At 42.2% G+C, this 16360-nt stretch overlaps 1 protein-coding gene across 4 annotated transcripts in view; it reads right to left on the bottom strand.

Moving 5' to 3' along the window:
• The window catches only part of LOC126092021 (mannosylglucosyl-3-phosphoglycerate phosphatase), a 202693-nt gene that overhangs the window by 157664 nt on the left and 28669 nt on the right, over nt 1-16360 (bottom strand). The window lies entirely within an intron of this gene.

Here is a 16360-nt window from a genome sequence, read left to right on the forward strand (position 1 = left end):
TGATGTCCCAGTAGCCAAGTTTAACCATTTTCAGTCAATGATTGGTTCAGTTAGATCAGAGGATCCAGTCCATGCCATGTCAACACAGCCCACAGTATTATGGAACCATCACCAGCTTGCACAGTACCTTGTTGACAACTTGGGGTCCTTGGCTTCGTGGGCTCTGTGCCACACTTGAACCCTACCATCAGCTCTTATCAACTGAAATTGAGACTCACCTGACTTGGCCAGGGTTTTTCAGTTATCTAGGGTCCAACCAATAGGGTCACGAGCCCAGGAGAGGTGCTGCAGGTGACGATGTGCCAACAGCAAAGGCACTCGCATTGTCGTCTGCTGCCATAGCCCATTAATGCTAGATTTCACTGCACTGTCCTAACAGATGCATTCATCGCGCATCCCGAATTGATGTCTACGGTTATTTCACACAGAGCTGCTTATCAGTTAGCGCTAACAATTCTAGGCAAATGCCACTGCACTCGGTCGTTAAGCAAAGGCTGCCAGCCAATGCATTGCCCATGGTGAGAGGTAATGCCTGAAATCTCTTCACACACTCTTGACAGTGGGTGTCTTGGAATATTTAATTTCCTAAGGACTTCTGAAATGGAATGCCCCAGCATCTGGCTCCAACTACCATTCCACATTCAAAGTCCATTAATTCCCATCGTGCAGCCATAATCACGTCAGAAATCTTTTCACACGAATCACTTGAGTGATAGCTCTGCCATTGCACTGCCCTTTTATACTTTCATCTGTATACGTGTGTATAACTATCCCATGGCATTTGTCACCTCAGTGTAAAATAAATAGTAGTATACACTGCAAAAGTTACAAGTCTATGGAGCATCTGGAACTTTTTATAATTTGATTCTTTTTGTTATATATACAGAGTGGTCCACTGATCGTGACCGGGCCAAATATCTCACAAAATAAGCGTCAAACGAAAAAAACTAAAAAAACCAAAACTTGTCTAACTTGAAGGTGGAAACCAGATGGCGCAATGGTTGGCCCGGTAGATAGCGCCGCCATAGGTCAAACGGATATCAACTGCGTTTTTTTAAAAATAGGAACACCCATTTTTATTACATATTCGCATGGTACGTAAAGAAATATGAATGTTTTAGTTGGACCACTTTTTTCGCTTTGTGGTAGATGGCGCTGTAATAGTCACAAACATGTGGCTCACAATTTTAGACGAATAGTTGGTAACAGTTAGGTTTTTTAAATTAAAATACAGAACGTAGGTATACATGTACCTTTTTGAACTTATCATTTCTGAGAACGCATGTTGTTACAGCATGATTACCTGTAAATACCACATTAGTGCAATAAATTCTCAAAATGATGTCCGTCAACCTCACTGCATTTGCCAATAAGTGTAATGACATTTCTCTCGACAGCGAGTAGTTCGCCTTCCGTAATGTTCACACATGCATTGACAACGTGCTGACGCATGTTGTCGGGCGTTGTTGGTGGATCACATTAACAAATATCCTTCAACTTTCCCCACAGAAAGAAATCTGGGGACATCAGATCCGATGAACGTGTGGGCCACGGTATGGTGCTTCGATGACCAATCCACCTATCATGAAACATGCTATTCAATATCGCTTTAACTGCATGCGAGCTACGTGCCGGAAACCCATCATGTTGGAAGTACATCGCCATTCTGTCATGCATCTTGTAGCAACATCGGTAGAAAATTACGTAGGAAATCAGCATACATTGCACCATACATTACCCGCTAAGGTCACTGATGTTTCACTTGTCGCAGCCATCGCGGATTTTCCATTGCCCAATAGTGCATATTATGCTGGTTTACGTTACCTGTTGGTGAATGACACTTCGTCGCTAAATAGAACGCGTGCAAAAAATCTGTCATCGTCCCGTAATTTCTCTTGTGCCCAGCGGCAAAACTGTACACGACGTTCAAAGTCATCGCCACGCAATTCCTGGCGCATAGAAATATGGTATGGGTGCATTCGATGTTAATGTAGCATTCTCAACACCGACGTTTTTGAGATTCTCAATTCTCACGCAGATTAGCTGCAACAGCAGCTAAAACACCTACTTGGGCATCATCATTTGTTGCAGCTCGTGGCTGACGTTTCACATGTGGCTGAACACTTCCTGTTTCCTTAAATAATGTAACTATCCAGCGAACGGTCCGGACACTTGGATGATGTCATCCAGGATACCGAGCAGTATACATAGCACACGCCCATTGGGCATTTTGATCACAATAGCCATACATCAACACGATATCGACCTTTTCCACAATTGCTAAACAGTCCATTTTAACATGGGTAATGTATCATGAAGCAAATACCGTCTGCACTGGCGGAATGTTATGTGATACCACATACTTATACGTATGTGACTATTGCAGTGCCATCTATAACAAAGCGAAAAAAGTGGTCCAACTAAAACATTCATATTTCTTTATGTACTACACGAATATGTAATAAAAAATGGTGGTTCCTGTTTTAAAAAAACGCAGTTGATATCCGTTTGACCTATGGCAGCGCCATATAGCGGGCCAACCATAGCGCCATCTGGTTTCCCCTTTCAAGCTAGACGAGTTTCGTTCTTTGCAGTTTTTTCCTTTGATGCTTATTTCGTGAGATATTTGGCCCAGTCACTATCAAAGGACCACCCTGTATAAACGGAAAAGAGACCCATAAACGTGAAACATTTTAATTTATGCATATGATGCAGTTAAATTTGAGATACTTTTACAAGACTTAAATAAAATCATGAAACTAGTTAGAACTGCATTATAAATAAGCTGTTTGGGAATAATGACACAACGTTTTGGAATGATTTTTATGTCTCTATAAATCACTGCTACAGATCATAAATATCTACGTATGACATTGATGTACTCTCCATCACAGGTGTGTGTGTGTGTGTGTGTGTGTGTGTGTGTGTGTGTGTAAGGGAAAGGTGACTGTGATTTACTGTCCCATGATGAAAAGGTAATTAGAGTGACTATAAGCTTGTGTTAGAAAAGGATGGAGAGAGTTTAGACATTATATATACCATCATCAAACATCTGACATCCATTGCTGCATAAAGGCCTCCTCTAGACTTTTACATACCTTCTATTACCAGTTGTATACAGTTCTTTAAACAGTTGGACAACCTAACAACAGCCTTTCACTGCATTTAGTCCCTTACAAAGTTTGTTGCCAACAATCACAGTTTAAAAAGACCAGTAACATTAATAACTACAAAAGTTGAGAGGGAGATTGAACATGGTTAAGTATAAATCACAGCATGGAAAAAATTCATAGCTTAAGACAAATGGACAGTATATTACCATTATTTTCAATTAAGAAAGTACAGCTTAAGCACTCATCACTGTAGGTTTCCTGCATCATTTGGTGTTCCTCTACAAAGGTTTTCTTGAGTTTCACATAGAATTTAATGTGGATGTGTTGTATCCCTAATTCTGCCATTTCAAAATTGTGCTACACAACATTCTACTCAATATAGCACTGAACAGAAACTAACCGACATACAACAATGAAGCTTCTGACAGTTACACATTAAACACAGGCTTGTGCAGGAATGCCAACCGCATTTCACACCAACACACCATTGGTGGGAAATTACAACTGTTCTGGAATTTTTTGAATAAATCTCGTATGTATATTCATCATTTTCCAAGATGATGAACTTGTTGCTTTTGAACCAGTATACTTCCCTATGTGATGTAGCTTCACTCCTGATGTATGGTACTGTCAGTGCTAAGTCACCAGACAAATATCTCGATGGAAGAAGTACTCCAATGTATCACTGCCCAGCAGCAAGCTTTTGCGGAACAGCAGCAGGCTTTCACCACCGCTATCAATCATGTGGCATCTGAGTGTTCGCGGCAGGTTACTCTCCCGTCAGCACAACAATCGCTCTTTCTGGCATATGATGAATTGTCTGAAGGTTGGAACTCCTGTGAGACATGGTTACACCATTATTTCAAGGTTTTTGTGTGGGCAATGCAAATCTGTGTAGGGCTTTCTTTCTTTCCTGGCTCTCGCTGTGCATTTATAAGCTGTTGTGCCAACTTGCACCTTTGAAAGGCCTGGCCAGGTTATCATTTGGTGAAATTTGCAAGCTTGTATCATACTATTTACCATGACAGAATGCATGTCATTGCAAAGCGATTAGAATTTTACCGTTTTCAGAAATGCCCAAACCAATCTTACAAAGCCTGGGATGCAGAATTATACGGGTTGAGCCACTGTCATAAATTTGCCACTAGTACCCATCATGAATCCTACACTGATCGCGTAGTGTGTGATATTATTCGTCTGACCCCGGATAGGGAAGTCTGTGAAAAAGCACTTCAATGTGAGAATCCGACACTTACGGACATGCTCAATGCAGCAATATCTTTGAAGTCTCACAGGCTGCAATCAACCAGATTGCTGCATGGGGGAAGTATTGGAAGTTGCTCAGTCAACTCCTGTTAGCCACACTGCAGGTGATCAAGATGACATGGAAGCCATTGCAGCAGTACAATCTTCGATTCAATGTTGCATGGGACAGTGTTGGTTACGGCCACAGGAGCAACGGGCTGTGTCACAACAGCAGCCACATGCCCCCCTTCTGTCTTGCCCATACCGCTTCATCCAACATGAGCATGTTGCATGCTTTCAAAAGAAACACCACATTGCATCGGTGTGTAACCCCTCTTCAAACGTGGTGGACACAGTATTACCAATGGACATAAACTGTATCTCTACAATGACTGTCTCCCTGAACAAATTGTTTATTGACTTGCATGTGTTTAATAAATCGCTAAAAATGCAAGTGGACACAAAGCTGCAGTGAGTTTAGTAAATGCACAAATGCACACGGACTTCAACTACCCTCCCCTCACACAGGTTTTATGGAAGCTGGTTAGCTACAAAAACAGCAGATTCCAATCCTAGACCAGTTCTCCGCTTCCATCTCCTACAAATATGTTGTTTGCTTTCTCACCTTCCTTGTTGTGGATCATTCCCATACTGCAGACCTGTTCTGGTTAGATACGTTTAATGCTTTCGGTTCCTCCATTGCCGATGATGTACATTAGTGCCAGATCAAGTTCCATAGCAACAAGTGGTGTCCCTTTGCTCTCTGTTTTGTCTGTTTTCCCCTGAGGTTGGTAGTGGTACCAGTTTCCACAGTATCACAGAAGAGTCCGCCTGTTCTCGCCCCCCCCCCCCCCCCCCCCCCTCTCCACCAGGTGCAGCCGATGCCTGTCGTGTTGCGCGACTGCGTCAAGTCCAAATTAGACTGTTTAATGTCATTCAGCCTATTTCTTCCAGTGCATGGGTTACACCACTGCTCATCATTAAGAACCCGATGGGTAAGCTTTGTCTCAGCAGTGACTTCTGTGTCACAAATTAATGCACAGTCCATGATAGATACATACCGTTTGCCCTGCCCTGACAAGCTGCTTGCAAAATTGTCTGGTGGCAACTACTTTTCCAAGACTGACTTGTCAAAAGCATACCTCCAGTTCCCCTTGGATAACGTCACTACATGCCTTCTCCTTGTCAATATACCTTTCGGCCTACACCAATACCAACACTCACCTTTTGTGTCGCTAGCACACCCGCAACTTTTCAGCATTTTTTAGAACTGCTGATAGTCTCTATGCACGGCTGCATCAATTACCTTGACAATATCGTTGTTTTGGGTACTTACATAGAAGACTATCTTAGAAACATCTGATCATTTTTTTCTGTTTTCCAATCTGCAGGCCTCAAGTGCTATCGTGCCAAATCTCAATTTTTGCAGCTGCAAATTGAGTATCTAGGTTTTGAGGTTTCTCACACAAGGGAGGGGGTCAAGCCGTTGCATCACCATGAAGACCCAACTGCAGCACTGGCACAGCTAACCACCTTTAAGGAACTGTAGATGTTTCTAGGTAAAGTTGCGTACTACCATAAGTTTTTACGTGATGCATCCACTGTTGCTCAGCCCCTGCATGTGCTTTTGTGTAAAAGTGTGCTTTTTTTCTAGTCCCCAGCTTGCGACTGAGCATTCTCTTTGTTTAATTCTAGCTTGAATCTGCCCTGTGTCTGCCCACTTTTCAGCCTAGTCAGCATCTGGTGTTGGCTACAGATGTGTCCCAACATGGTGTTGGTGTGGTGTTGGCACATAAATACTCAGACAGGTCTGAATGACCCACTGCTTAACTCCCATTCAGCATTGGTATTCTCAGGCTGAAAAGGAGGCATTAGCAATTGTATCCACCCTCAAGAAATTTCACATCTTGTTGTATGGTTCTGCATTCCATTTAATCACAGATCACAAGCTATTGATTGTTCTTTTCATCCCTTCAACACCTGTGCAGGACAAGGCAGGGCATCATTTGCAGGGGTGGGCTCTCTTCCTCTCCCTTTATCATTATCAGATCTGCTACAGGCTGACGGCGCAACATGCCAACACCGATGCCCTTTCTCGCCTTCTGATTGGGCCAGACCTGGCATTCGATCAGGACAAGTTGTTTTGTTTGTATTTATATACTGAGAACCTGAATGTGGTCAATGGTTTTCTCATCATTAGTGCCACGATAGTATCAGCTGTCAACACGGAAGCTGTAATTAGTCGGGTCCTCTCTTTCTGCAGCACGGTTGGCTGGAAAGACCCCCGGGCCGTGCCTCAGATCCCTTGCATAATTACTTCTCCCTCCAGCATTGCCTTTCTTTGTTTGACGGGGTTCTTTTGTTAGCTACATAGGATACTGCTCCCTGGGTTGTGATTCCTTATGCCACAATGTACTGTGACTTCTGCATGTTGTTCAAGGGGGAACCTCTCGCACCAAGGCTGTGGCCCACTGGTATTTGTATTGGCCAGACGCAGACGGGGACATTCCACAGCTTATTGCCTCTTGCGGTCACTGTGCTCAGCAGCCAGCATCCCCGTGGGTGTTTTTTTTTTTTTTTTTTTTTTTTTTTTTTTTCCCCTTGGCTGATGCTGCAGTGCCCATTGGAGCATCTACATGTTAATTTACCTGGGCCCTTCCTAAATCAGTATTGTCTAATTGTAGTGGATGCCTGTTCCAAGTTTCTCTACGTGGCACGTCATCCATCCACATCTGCAGCGGCCAATATTTCGGCCATTGCAATTTAAAAAAAGGGATTTCAATATACCATGGTTACCAATAATGACCACCACTTTGTTTCTCGAGAATTTGCATCTTTTTGTTAGGCTAGTGATGTTTGTCATCTCACAGCTCCCTCATTTCATCCTCAATCTAATGGTGAGGCCAAACGCATGGTTCAAAACTTTTAAGACTCGGATGCAGAAATATGTATCGGACAGATCCCCTGAAGCTGCTTTAGGGCATTTTTGGAGTTACACTCCAAAGAGGCACAAGAGCCCAGTGGAGCTGTTGTATTGATACTAACCACAGACCCTCCTTCACCTGCTGCATCCAACACTGCATCCATCAATGTTGCCAGCTCTGTGATGCTTCCGGCTTTATGTGTCTGCCTGGGCTCATGGTTTCGGCTGCCGGCCGAACTGGGTTCTGCCATCATCGAGCATCATAGGGGCTGGTGCCTGTGTGTCATTTGCACTCCTGACAGGCAGATGTCCTGTCACTCTGACCAGCTGTGGCCATACATGGTAAGGTCTGTTCCAATGGGCCCACTGCCTCCCCCACCCGTGCCCTTGTCGTCAATGCCTGTTCCTGTGTTGCAGATGGTCCGATTCACACTGCAGTGGGGGTCGCTGCCTGGAAGATCACTGTCTGCCCGACCCCTTGACTGCTGTCGCTGGTGCAGCCCCGCTGCACCTGATGCCACAGCAACAGCCGGCCCCGTTGCTGGGTCCTGTGCGACCATCGTCTCTGACGTCCCTGTTGACACCGCCAACATCAAGCGCTGGTCTCAATGAGGACGTCACTATGGAGATGACAACCCTCGTCCTGGCCTATGGCCTCTTACGAGTGGGGAGACGGCATGCCAGCCCACTCCCTCATCACTTCCGCCCCTACTTGCCAGAGACTGCCCACCACATGCTGAAGCAGCCGCTGTCATTGGTGAATGACACAGATGTCAGTGTCGTCATAAGTGTTTCCCATGACTTGTAATCTCAGTGCCTTGTGAGATAAATGTTTTTTTTTTTTATGGTATCATTGCTTTTTTGATACCAATGTGTCTTTTCTGTACCTTGCATTTTTTCTGTACCATATATATTTCTGTGCCTAATGTTTTTATATATGTATGTGGTTTTCCCGCCCCCTAGAAAGGAGGAGTGATGTATCTTCACTCATGACACACACTATTTCAAGACAGCACGTCCATACAGTCAGAGGCCGGTTATAGAGGCTTCTTGGCTCGGACCCTGTTGTGCTCTGGTTAGCCACCAAAGAAACAGTATTATTTCAGCGATCTCAAATGAGTGATTGGCCTATTCTGTAACCTGTATTACTGCCATCCAGTGAAGGTGTTCAGTGCTCTGCACAACCTGTACTTCATGGTGCCCTATGTGCTGCTCTATAAAATACTATATTCCATAAATTGTGTTTGTTCTTGCAATAGTACTCTTCTTAAATAAATTGTCATAATCTACAATTTCTGATTTCAAGCCTCATGAATCTGTTTCTTTACATCTTCATAAATATTTTTTCTCTAGGCATCTAACGTCACTTAAGATACTGAAGTACTTTAAGGCCATTGCAGCCAATAAAATTTCTTTATTGTTTGACAATGTACATCTGATTTAATTTTTCCATTTGTTTTTCTGTTTCATTCAGTAAGAGCATGTCACATAACTGACGGTGAGCCTTCCAGAATTTGGAACCAGCGTGGATTAATGACTGCTACAGAATTGGGACTACCAGTGTCCATGGTAAACAAATAAAGTAGAGCAGAAAATGCATCTTACAACAAAGACAATTCCAAATTCAGTTTCCATATGAAAAAGATGTTGGGTATAGATAAAACCAAAGTCATGTCTGATCCTCCTCTATAATAGAAAAGTATATCCTTGCTCATGATAACCATAATGCAGAAAAATAATCATCTGAGTGAGCAACATTTCTGTATACTGCTTTGGTATTGTGGCAATTAGCAATGATACATTTTACGGAGTAGACCTTTCTCTGTCTCTGAGAATCAAGGTAGCATGTAACTCCTTAGCATGGCTGGCATCTTTGCATTCATTCTTAACTACCTCAATGGAGTGTTTTGGCAGCATTGTAGCAAATCCAACTTGGCAGAGTTCTTTCGCGTGACAGTTGTATTGGGTGGTCGTAATTACACTGACAGTGTTGTGAGTGCAGACTTTATACATATCAGGGTGTTGAAATAATTAAAGTATGTTCATTAATCAGTGCTTCTGCAGATTATGCAGAAAAAAACAATAATTCCACTTTCTGCCACCAGGTGGAGATATGGTTCCATACGCAGTCAAAATGTAAAATGTTTCCTATTTTGACATCAGTATGCTGTTTGTTGCTTGGTGATGCATGCTGATTTCCTCTGTGCAGTGTTTGCTGGTACAAATGGTTAATCTGGTTGTTTTATCAGAATGGCAACAATAGCAGCACTGCATAGCAAGAATATTTCCAACACAAACAGCTGTGAAGAGGCCCCATGTCAATTAATGGATTAAGAAGAAAATCAAGAAACTTGAAGCAATAGTTGAATTAGGTAGTGTAGAGGGAAGTGGCTCATTCCCATAGTAGTTGTTGATGAATCTGCTGTAGTTGTAGCTGACTGTGCAGCACATGCTGCAAACTCTGCAGCTAGTGTTCAAGCTGCATCATGGGAACTGTCTCTCCCGTGGTCAATACTTAAAAAGATTTTGCAGCACATTTTACACTAGTGTCCCTACAAGATTCAGAAAGTGCACCAAATGAAGCCCCAAGATAGGCTACAACACTGCGACTTTGCCCTTCTCTTTTCTGGCAAGTATGGAAATGGATGACGTGCTCAGGGAATGTTCATTGGACAGACAGTGGAATTTTACTCTGCATAGTGCCACGAATGCCCAGAACTGTCACATAAGGGGATCTACTCTGCTACATGTGCAGTAACATCCATTGCATTCAGCTTATGTGACTGAGTGGTGAGGTCTCACAAGCTCCTTCAATCTCGGTCCATCTCTCTTCAAGGAGATGACATCTCACAGGCCTGTCATGTGTACAGTGACATCTACACATTGTAACAATCTCCTTGTGACTCCATGTGACTCCAACTTTCCAAGAGCACAACAGTATCTGCACACTATTAACATATAAGATGGGGCAACACCACAAGTCAGATTTGTTTCAAGAAACCTTTGGTAATGACTGCATCATATCTAGGCAATTTGAAGACATGTGGCCTTCCAGACTCCCTGGACATCTGAAGGATTGTGTCTATCAGAGATGTATCCAGATTCTTCATTATCTGAAAGATTCTGATTAACCAGATATGCTGAAAGCAACTGTCGACAATGCCACGTTATGCATGCAACAAGTTGTTGAGTAAGGAGACCATACTGAACACATGTTGAAAGTGACGATATCCTAATAAACATGCCAGAACCATAATTATCATGTGTTTCATCATTCGTCCCCTTTTCACGCGCACATCATATTCTGACTGTTTACAGCATCATATTTCCACCTTTTAGCAAAAAGTGGAACTTTTTTTTTTCGCGTACTCCATGAGTGCACCAATTAATGGACATACCTACAATGTTCCAGTGTCCTGCAGTGTATACAACCTGCACTGCAGCACTCAGAACACCAACAATTTAATTACAACCACTTGGTATATGAAAAGTGGATCCAGACTGAGAAGTGGTCTTCTTATAGTATAGACCTGCCACTTGAAATGTGCTACCATGAACAGCATGATAAAGGGTTTTCAGTGAGAAAGAATGACTGTAACAGTGCTGAAGTGGGTAACACCTCTAGTGTTTGAGACAGATACACTGCTCAAAAAAAGTTTGGAATACTATCTTAAAATGTAGTCTACGATACTAGAGATCTCACTGACACAGGCACTTCATGCAATACCAAATTACAGCCCATATACTGGACGGTGTTTACTACTGGCATGCTTTGTTGCCATTTCCTAGTCACATAAAGATACCAGTGCCGCAGCGGCACACTGCAACCAGTCAAGTATCAACAGCTCCATTCAGTTTGTGTTTAGCACTGCAGTAACATTTTGATAGAATCAGGATCGTGGCTTTACTTTCAACAGGTCATACACAGCAAAATATTACTGATCAGTTACACGTCACTCAAAGTGGTGTGTTTAAGGTGTCGATAAAGTAGAGAGATGGGAAATGTGAATGACAGCACTTGCAGTGGTTACCCTCTTATGACAACACCAATGTTTCCTCCAACTGTTGGCTTGCAGGTGGCCAAGACCAACTTCCAGAAATATTGGAAATGACTTTTCCCAGGCAACAGGGATTCGTATCTCAGACCAAACAGTGTGTAGAAGACAGCATCAGGGTGGCCTTCATTCCAGAAGACCAATGAGAAGTTTTGCAGTGAACCAACGGAACTGATGCAATTGAAGGGCCTGGGCTCTAGCACATCAACATTGAATGGAGTAATGTCAAGTATGCTGATGAGATCAGGACTGCAACTGGACACTAGATGTGTTAAAAGTTTGGAGAAGTGCTGGACGACATCAGGAATTCCGATACGCACAGAAAGTCCATTCATTTGCAGGTGGAAATGCAATGTTCTGGGCCGCAATAATGATGAGACAGCAGACCATTCTAATTCCCATCTACAACAATTTGACTGATCTCCGACACCTCCAAGAGGTACTACAAATGATTGAAAGGCCCAATAGACATCAAGTAGGTGACAGTTTCATCCTCATCGATGACAATGCAAGACTGCACCATGTTCTAGCAGTGTCTCAGTATCTTGAACGATGCAACATCAACTGAATGCATTGGCCAGCACAGTCCCCAAACATGAATGCAATTGAGCATGTATGAGACCTGCTGAAGGACACTATTGCACAACACCCAAATCTACCTGACGATTCTCAGGACTTCACTGAAGCTGCCATTGAGTAGTGGGACCTCATACCAGAAGGTAAACTTGTCGTCTCATCCAGAACATGCCTTGCAGAGTGCAGCAACTCATCTGTGTGTGGGGAGAACATATTCGCTACTAAAGACTGACAATCATCACCATGAGACAAAAATTTCCACCATTTTTGTTTTCAAGATGTACACTTAGGAGACAGCCTGCTTTGTTTTGTAATGATTTTTTGTAGCTGACCAAAATTGTTCTTATTTTCAGAACGTATTATGTTTATTTTGTTAATATGGTATTGTACAAAATCTGAATGGGTGTATGAGGTCTGTTCAAAAAATTTCGGATCATTTGTAATTTCGCACCAATGATGCATTGGAGCAAAATGCGGTTTTCATTCCTGCACACGCCTATGCTTAATGCGTAACTGGCAGAAGTTTCATTGCTGTGTGTGTGTGTGTTAGTTATTGTTAAGTGCTGTAATGAGTAGAATGCTGGGTCACACAGTTTGCAAATTTTGAGATGGCAGAGTTAGAGGAGAAACGAATCTCCATTAAATTTTGCATGAAAGTCAAGAAAGTTTTTACAGAGACATACCAAATGATGCAGAAAGCTATGGTGATGAGTGCTTAAGCTGTACTCAGTGTGGTGAATGGTTCACATGGTTTAAAAACGGACGGAAGGAAGTTAAAGATGAGCCTTGTTCAGGACACCCTTCGACATCTTCTGACGATGCTCACACCCGAAATATCAATAAAATTGTGCATACCAATCAAAGAATGACTGTCCAAGAGATTGCAGAAGAATGTAACATTTCAGCTGGATCATGTTATAAAAATCCTAAAACAGCATCTTGAAATGCATCATGTTGCTGCAAAGTTTGTCCCATGGCTCATGAGTCAAGACCAGAAAGAGCTTTGCCTCCCAACCTGTGAAGAGCTTTTGTATCACGCAAAATGGAATGAGATGTTCCTTAAGAGAATCATGACTGGTGATGAGACGTTGGTCTATTGTTATGCTGAGACCAAGTTTCAATCTTCACAACTGGTCAGGAAAGGTTCCAAAAAAAGCTCATCAGGTCAGATAAAATGTCAAAGCCATGCTGATAGTATTCTTTGACTTTGAAGGATTAGTTCATCATGGATCTGTGCCACAGGAACAAACAGCTAATCAATGGTATTATCAAGACATGTTGCGATGCCTGCAAGAAAACGTGAGAAGGAAACAGCCTGAAATGCAGTGAGACAATTCATGACTCTTGCATCATGATAACACACCTGCAGATACATCCCTACTGGTGCATGACTACTGCACAAAAAAACAAAATCACTATGCTGCCTCATCCTCTGTACTTTCCAGACCTGGCTCTTGTGGACTCTTTTTTTATTTCCAAAGTTGGAAATCCCACTGAAAAGGATGAAGATTTACAATGGTGGAGGACATAAAACAAAACTCACAGATAGTGCTTTGTGCAATCCAGCAAGAGGCATACCAAGACTGCTTCCAGAAGTGGAAATGGCATTGGGAGCAGTGTGTCAGTTGCGCAGGAGAGTATTTTGAAGGTGGCCATGGACAACAAGTAAAAGATAAGCATAGAAAAATTTTGTGGACAAAATTCTGGAATTTTTTAAACAGATCCCATACTATAAGAATGCATTGTAGTAAACTCTATAATACCCCAAACTTTTGTTGAATGTGTAGATCTGAAGTAAGGACAATGTCAGTTACTAGTCTTAAGGCAGATTATGGTACAAGCCTGAAAAGCTAAGGCTCCATGAGGGAAAATGACAAGGTAGGGGGGAAGCGAACAAAATGGAGGAGGAGGAGGAGGAGGAGGAGGAGGAGGAGGAGGAGGAAAAGAAAATCAAGTATTCAGATAGCTTAATATTTAGAATGAATTTTCTCTCTGCAGTGCAGTGTGTGCTGATATATCGGCAGAAGTTAAGTTGTGAGAACAGGTCATGAAATGTGCTTGGGTAGCTCAGTCTGTAGAGGACTTTTCCACAAAAGGCAAATGTCCCAAATCCAAGTCTTGGTCTGGCACACAGTTTTAATCTTCCAGGAAGATTCAGCTTAATAAGTATTTGTTGTGGCACATCTACTGCATTATCACCACCATGGTATTATGAGTGCAGGTCCGCATCTTGGGGACATGCCCACTACAAGACACATTCACCAAAGTACAAACAATGGCACAACCACCAGCTGAAGCTGGCCAATGGCATTAGCCTCATGACAAGATTAAGCTTTTAAAAAGGCAAGGTCAGTCTAAAATGGCCTGGTTCATGTTCTCATCCAGCAGCATCAATATTTCTTGCTTCTTCAAACTGTGTGGTAATCAAAGAACTGTGTACCATCTTGGTATATACACTTTGGATTAATCTTGTGAACTCTGCTTGCTTTACTACTGTATATAACTTTATCCTGCCTACTTCTATTTTGTCCTGACACTGCTGAATGGCTGAGCCTAACATTCCACTTTGCAATACTTCTGGAATGGCTGCTAATGCATAAAAATGATCTAACAGTGAACTCTCAGCCTATTTCCATTACATTCCAATAGCTGCAGAACAACTCCACCTTGTCATTTTTGTCTTGTTAAGTACACTCCATTCTTAACATTATTATAGTTTTAGTCACAGGCCTCAAACAGACACACAAATCACTCACATTGTGACTGAAAGATACATGTATCGATACCACAGATAGCTGTATATCAGTGGGTAGAGAATGTGTAAGGACTGTGTGCATCATTTAGAAACTCTTCCATTTCACATTCAGCCATGCAACTAAGATCATCTTTCTAATGGAAGGCATAGCATCCTGTTCTACCTGTGGGAAGTTGGTGCTCTAGTTGAAGGACTTGACTGCTCCCTAAGAGAAGATTTTAACTATCATAAGCTACATGGAACAGCCATCTCTGATACCTCAGGTACCCAAAACAATACCATTTGGTAGTTTGAACATAAATGTTTAAGCTTGTCATTCTCACTTATTTTGTATTTGCCTCTTGGCAGAGGAATCAGCAAAGTTTCAGTTTCAACCACTTTGTTCTCTTTGGCCACTGACTGACAAGAATGTTAAGTAAAACACTGGACACTTTTGTTGATAATGAACTGTTTGCCTATGGCCTTGTGCCCATAATGGGAGTGAATCCCCATGACCCATTACTTCTTCACATGTACTGCCATATCCCCATCACAATCATTTTAGAGTAAGTTCTATTCTCAAATTTCATCACATGTATTCTGGATTTATTTGTATATAACTTAATTTTATTGAATATAGCTTATTAATATTTAAATTTGCTATAAATTATGGAAAAGATATTATCTGCAAATGAAAATTCCATGGTGTCAGCATGGAGGCTCCCAACAAACAGAAGACTTTTCCTATCTTGTTACACAAAGTACAACTTTCTGAGAGGTAACACCACTGCAGTGTTATCGTTTGCTGCTTATGTGACAGAGATGTGGTTTCATTTCGTTTCTGCTCACATTTCATCCATCAAAATAACAGAAAAAAAATCTACAGTTGGTATTTTTATACAAACATGTTGACTGCTGCACGCTTAGTTATGGATGTTTCACTGCCAGGCCAGGCGCATAGCGTTAGGCATAAAGCTCTGCTGTGGCTGCCACCAGCCTTATGATGATGATGATGTTTGGTTTGTGGGGCGCTCAACTGCGTGGTTATCAGCGCCCGTACAATTTCCCAATCTTTGCTCAGTCCAATTTCGCCACTTTCCTGGATGATGATGAAATGATGAGGACAACACAAACACCCAGTCATCTCGAGGCAGGTGAAAATCCCTGACCCCGCCGGGAATCGAACCCGGGACCCCGTGCTCGGGAAGCGAGAACGCTACCGCGAGGCCACGAGCGGCGGACACCAGCCTTATGGTGTCAGGCATGTGATTCTGTTGTGACCACCAATGGCCGCATGTTGGTCAACATGTTAAACAAGATTAATTCCAGTTTTTGTTTTCAGAAAACTGTTGCTTCTTTGCAATGTACCTTTGACCGGCTCACATTAACACCCCACTGTTTTTTTAATAATTTTTTTAAATTCATTTATTCAGTTTTATTTGCTCCCAATCTCTTTATCTTCAGATGAACTTTCTAAATATAGTACAAGTAGATAAAGAGAGTAGTCAAAGGGAATTACACACATCAACATAAAGATGACAGTGAACATGTTCCAGTTTCAACATAATGATTATTAATTCCAAGCTGCTTTCAGACACTTAGAACTTTCCCTCATGGTAACTTTTGGTAATAATATTTTCCCCAAAGAGATAAAAGTAAAGGCTCTGCATGTAATACCAGGGCCAAGAGACAAGTTGGGGCAATGAAATTTCAT

This window comes from Schistocerca cancellata, chromosome 7 (genome assembly GCF_023864275.1).
Source record: "Schistocerca cancellata isolate TAMUIC-IGC-003103 chromosome 7, iqSchCanc2.1, whole genome shotgun sequence".
In the NCBI taxonomy this organism is placed as follows: domain Eukaryota; kingdom Metazoa; phylum Arthropoda; class Insecta; order Orthoptera; family Acrididae; genus Schistocerca; species Schistocerca cancellata.